Source organism: Mytilus californianus, unplaced genomic scaffold, assembly GCF_021869535.1.
Source record: "Mytilus californianus isolate M0D057914Y unplaced genomic scaffold, xbMytCali1.0.p SCAF_11, whole genome shotgun sequence".
Classification (NCBI taxonomy): domain Eukaryota; kingdom Metazoa; phylum Mollusca; class Bivalvia; order Mytilida; family Mytilidae; genus Mytilus; species Mytilus californianus.
This window is the reverse complement of record NW_026262593.1, coordinates 58,029,929-58,036,534: the sequence shown is the minus strand read 5'-3', so window position 1 is coordinate 58,036,534 and position 6,606 is coordinate 58,029,929.

The window sequence follows — 6,606 nt, the reverse complement described above, 5'->3', positions numbered from 1 at the left end:
TTATACAGAAGGTTGCCACATATGTAATATGATGGACACACCAACCTTTAAAGACAGGCCCCTTCAAAGTTGCCTTATCCTTGGAAATCTTGAATATCTTCTCATTATCTTTTGCTTTCCCCTAAAATAGCTGACAAAAATTTAAATTGTTCTGTTTTAAAACTCATCTATTCTTCTAGTTATTCAAAAATTATTAGAAGTTAAGCTTGTTCATGTCCAGCGGCACATATTACAGTGTTATCCGGATTCACCGTTATACGATGCGGGAAAATTGCTATTGTCAAATTCAATTTCAAATAAATAGATTCGTGTTTAACAAAACTATGATATGTGTGTGAAACGTCTAAGATATACAATGATTGATGTATTCATTGTTGGTCTTTAACGCCACTTTTATCATTATTTGCTATGTCTTGGCGCACAGCTTTTTTGTGTGTAGAAAGCTGGGACGCCCGGAGAGAACCACTGACCTTCGACAAGGAAACTGTCAATCTTAGTCAATTAAGATTGGAGTCGAACCAAGCTACCTACCACGTGTAGAGTTCGAACTCTGAGATAAGCAATGAAGCAGTAATTTTCACCAATGAAAGAAACTTGTTTCTCACTTTATCCAGTTTTCGTTTGGTATATAGTTTTATTTTCTATTATTCAAATTGAAGAAACCAAGACGTTTTAAAAACGAATTGAAGAAAAAAAGGTAGCCAAGTGCATAGTTCTTTCAAACATATTATTTTATCGCTGAGATGCTGTCTCGTCATGCCAAGAAATTGCCTCCGTTGAAATTTTGCAAACATCCCATAGAGCAAATTACATGGATGATTAATATTGACCATTTGGTATATGGCCGTGTTCTAAGCGACACATACATGCAGGTCATAAATTAATTTGTTGAATGAAATCAAATCTTTAACTACTAATAGGTGCCGTAGGAGGTCCACCGGAATTTTTAGAGAGGATTTCTTGGCATGTAACAGATAGAAAACTCAGTGTTAGAATTTATAGAACAGACAAGGGGCAGTGGCAAATATTTCATGTATATTATGAACACAGAGAAGATTACCCCGGCACCCTTTGTAAAAAAAAAAAAACCTTCTATTTCTTCTATGTGCCTTCGGACTTTATGTTTCGAATTGTAGTTTCACTTTCCATATTCGGTATTCATTCTAATGTAAGCTCCACGTGGCAAAAATCACGTGATGCAAGAATGTAGTATCTTGGAGTTAGGCTATTTCTTTCTTTTCGTGCGGGGACTCCAAGCAGACAACACGCATTTATATAACGGCACTGTAGATTTTCTTATTGAATAAAGAAAGTTCCCGGTCCGGTACATGAATAGATTGGTTAGAAAGCAAGGTTTTAATTTTAATTACATTGGAAAGCCTTATTTGAGGGTTGAAATTGGAGAGCACAAAAAAAAAAAAAGAAAGGGGGTGGGGTTGTTCCACAGGGAATATTATTATCATATGAACTCAACATTTGAAAGGTTTTTTTTTTATTTAATAAAAAGAGAGAAAAACAAATGTAAGACAAATTGTGAATGATGGTCTTTCTTCCTTTCTCCTGTGAGGGAATCTCGCATATATCTGGTTTACCGTCAAACCGAGCACATGTCTTTTGGTTATTTCTGTCACTAGGTGGCTGTCTCACTGACGTTTACCCCATATTTTTTCATTGAAGCACAATGCACACGTACATGTTTTAGATCATGAAGTTAAGGTTTCATGTCATGAATAATAAAGTTTAAAAAAAAGCAAAAATGAGACTCAAAGAACAAAATAGAAAAAGACGAAATGATCTGATTTTCAAAAAATGACCTGTTTGGTCGCTCGTAATCGATTGTCTACAAATATAGTTCCTGTCATTTGTAATGAATGTAAACTTTAATATCTGTGGTTTTTTTTCATATCAAATTTTTTGGTTAAAATTATTAGTTATGTTATTTCTTTTATACTGGACTTTAAGATATTTTGTATTATGCTTTAGAACATTAGGGCATTGTGGGACTATGTGTCAAAGGTGTATGAAGAGCAACTCGTTCTATAAAAGCCGTGACTGGTTGCATGTGTCTTGTGACATCATTTTCATGTCTAAGCAGTTCCGAATAAGTAAATTCTTGAGTATACGCCAAGACGAGCATCAGATTTTCAACGTTTGTTTCATTTTGTAGACTATGTACCTCAAATTTTTTAACTGAAAAAAAAATGTCTTCATTGGGAACTGTCGAGCTGAAACCTACACTCTTTAGGTTAGCAGGGACAGTACTCTGTTTTTTAATTTTGTCATTTTTGCGCATGGGATCGTTAAAAACACTGTCAATGGTTCAAAGTATTGCTTGTCAAAGACATGTCTACTAAGTTAGCGAATGCTGCATTCGAATAGGGACTGCTCTATTCATTCCCAGAAATTTTGCAATCTTTTGAAATAGAAATTACCCTTTTCTGTTTAAAATAGATATTCTACATTATAAAGTGTCGACATTAAGTTAGTAATGGAACTTGAATAACTTTGAAAAGTTTAATTTGTTTTAAGCCTTATACAGAAGGTTGCCACATATGTAATATGATGGACACACCAACCTTTAAAGACAGGCCCCTTCAAAGTTGCCTTATCCTTGGAAATCTTGAATATCTTCTCATTATCTTTTGCTTTCCCCTAAAATAGCTGACAAAAATTTAAATTGTTCTGTTTTAAAACTCATCTATTCTTCTAGTTATTCAAAAATTATTAGAAGTTAAGCTTGTTCATGTCCAGCGGCACATATTACAGTGTTATCCGGATTCACCGTTATACGATGCGGGAAAATTGCTATTGTCAAATTCAATTTCAAATAAATAGATTCGTGTTTAACAAAACTATGATATGTGTGTGAAACGTCTAAGATATACAATGATTGATGTATTCATTGTTGGTCTTTAACGCCACTTTTATCATTATTTGCTATGTCTTGGCGCACAGCTTTTTTGTGTGTAGAAAGCTGGGACGCCCGGAGAGAACCACTGACCTTCGACAAGGAAACTGTCAATCTTAGTCAATTAAGATTGGAGTCGAACCAAGCTACCTACCACGTGTAGAGTTCGAACTCTGAGATAAGCAATGAAGCAGTAATTTTCACCAATGAAAGAAACTTGTTTCTCACTTTATCCAGTTTTCGTTTGGTATATAGTTTTATTTTCTATTATTCAAATTGAAGAAACCAAGACGTTTTAAAAACGAATTGAAGAAAAAAAGGTAGCCAAGTGCATAGTTCTTTCAAACATATTATTTTATCGCTGAGATGCTGTCTCGTCATGCCAAGAAATTGCCTCCGTTGAAATTTTGCAAACATCCCATAGAGCAAATTACATGGATGATTAATATTGACCATTTGGTATATGGCCGTGTTCTAAGCGACACATACATGCAGGTCATAAATTAATTTGTTGAATGAAATCAAATCTTTAACTACTAATAGGTGCCGTAGGAGGTCCACCGGAATTTTTAGAGAGGATTTCTTGGCATGTAACAGATAGAAAACTCAGTGTTAGAATTTATAGAACAGACAAGGGGCAGTGGCAAATATTTCATGTATATTATGAACACAGAGAAGATTACCCCGGCACCCTTTGTAAAAAAAAAAAAACCTTCTATTTCTTCTATGTGCCTTCGGACTTTATGTTTCGAATTGTAGTTTCACTTTCCATATTCGGTATTCATTCTAATGTAAGCTCCACGTGGCAAAAATCACGTGATGCAAGAATGTAGTATCTTGGAGTTAGGCTATTTCTTTCTTTTCGTGCGGGGACTCCAAGCAGACAACACGCATTTATATAACGGCACTGTAGATTTTCTTATTGAATAAAGAAAGTTCCCGGTCCGGTACATGAATAGATTGGTTAGAAAGCAAGGTTTTAATTTTAATTACATTGGAAAGCCTTATTTGAGGGTTGAAATTGGAGAGCACAAAAAAAAAAAAAGAAAGGGGGTGGGGTTGTTCCACAGGGAATATTATTATCATATGAACTCAACATTTGAAAGGTTTTTTTTTTATTTAATAAAAAGAGAGAAAAACAAATGTAAGACAAATTGTGAATGATGGTCTTTCTTCCTTTCTCCTGTGAGGGAATCTCGCATATATCTGGTTTACCGTCAAACCGAGCACATGTCTTTTGGTTATTTCTGTCACTAGGTGGCTGTCTCACTGACGTTTACCCCATATTTTTTCATTGAAGCACAATGCACACGTACATGTTTTAGATCATGAAGTTAAGGTTTCATGTCATGAATAATAAAGTTAAAAAAAAAGCAAAAATGAGACTCAAAGAACAAAATAGAAAAAGACGAAATGATCTGATTTTCAAAAAATGACCTGTTTGGTCGCTCGTAATCGATTGTCTACAAATATAGTTCCTGTCATTTGTAATGAATGTAAACTTTAATATCTGTGGTTTTTTTTCATATCAAATTTTTTGGTTAAAATTATTAGTTATGTTATTTCTTTTATACTGGACTTTAAGATATTTTGTATTATGCTTTAGAACATTAGGGCATTGTGGGACTATGTGTCAAAGGTGTATGAAGAGCAACTCGTTCTATAAAAGCCGTGACTGGTTGCATGTGTCTTGTGACATCATTTTCATGTCTAAGCAGTTCCGAATAAGTAAATTCTTGAGTATACGCCAAGACGAGCATCAGATTTTCAACGTTTGTTTCATTTTGTAGACTATGTACCTCAAATTTTTTAACTGAAAAAAAATGTCTTCATTGGGAACTGTCGAGCTGAAACCTACACTCTTTAGGTTAGCAGGGACAGTACTCTGTTTTTTAATTTTGTCATTTTTGCGCATGGGATCGTTAAAAACACTGTCAATGGTTCAAAGTATTGCTTGTCAAAGACATGTCTACTAAGTTAGCGAATGCTGCATTCGAATAGGGACTGCTCTATTCATTCCCAGAAATTTTGCAATCTTTTGAAATAGAAATTACCCTTTTCTGTTTAAAATAGATATTCTACATTATAAAGTGTCGACATTAAGTTAGTAATGGAACTTGAATAACTTTGAAAAGTTTAATTTGTTTTAAGCCTTATACAAAAGGTTGCCACATATGTAATATGATGGACACACCAACCTTTAAAGACAGGCCCCTTCAAAGTTGCCTTATCCTTGGAAATCTTGAATATCTTCTCATTATCTTTTGCTTTCCCCTAAAATAGCTGACAAAAATTTAAATTGTTCTGTTTTAAAACTCATCTATTCTTCTAGTTATTCAAAAATTATTAGAAGTTAAGCTTGTTCATGTCCAGCGGCACATATTACAGTGTTATCCGGATTCACCGTTATACGATGCGGGAAAATTGCTATTGTCAAATTCAATTTCAAATAAATAGATTCGTGTTTAACAAAACTATGATATGTGTGTGAAACGTCTAAGATATACAATGATTGATGTATTCATTGTTGGTCTTTAACGCCACTTTTATCATTATTTGCTATGTCTTGGCGCACAGCTTTTTTGTGTGTAGAAAGCTGGGACGCCCGGAGAGAACCACTGACCTTCGACAAGGAAACTGTCAATCTTAGTCAATTAAGATTGGAGTCGAACCAAGCTACCTACCACGTGTAGAGTTCGAACTCTGAGATAAGCAATGAAGCAGTAATTTTCACCAATGAAAGAAACTTGTTTCTCACTTTATCCAGTTTTCGTTTGGTATATAGTTTTATTTTCTATTATTCAAATTGAAGAAACCAAGACGTTTTAAAAACGAATTGAAGAAAAAAAGGTAGCCAAGTGCATAGTTCTTTCAAACATATTATTTTATCGCTGAGATGCTGTCTCGTCATGCCAAGAAATTGCCTCCGTTGAAATTTTGCAAACATCCCATAGAGCAAATTACATGGATGATTAATATTGACCATTTGGTATATGGCCGTGTTCTAAGCGACACATACATGCAGGTCATAAATTAATTTGTTGAATGAAATCAAATCTTTAACTACTAATAGGTGCCGTAGGAGGTCCACCGGAATTTTTAGAGAGGATTTCTTGGCATGTAACAGATAGAAAACTCAGTGTTAGAATTTATAGAACAGACAAGGGGCAGTGGCAAATATTTCATGTATATTATGAACACAGAGAAGATTACCCCGGCACCCTTTGTAAAAAAAAAAAACCTTCTATTTCTTCTATGTGCCTTCGGACTTTATGTTTCGAATTGTAGTTTCACTTTCCATATTCGGTATTCATTCTAATGTAAGCTCCACGTGGCAAAAATCACGTGATGCAAGAATGTAGTATCTTGGAGTTAGGCTATTTCTTTCTTTTCGTGCGGGGACTCCAAGCAGACAACACGCATTTATATAACGGCACTGTAGATTTTCTTATTGAATAAAGAAAGTTCCCGGTCCGGTACATGAATAGATTGGTTAGAAAGCAAGGTTTTAATTTTAATTACATTGGAAAGCCTTATTTGAGGGTTGAAATTGGAGAGCACAAAAAAAAAAAAAAAGAAAGGGGGTGGGGTTGTTCCACAGGGAATATTATTATCATATGAACTCAACATTTGAAAGGTTTTTTTTTATTTAATAAAAAGAGAGAAAAACAAATGTAAGACAAATTGTGAATGATGGT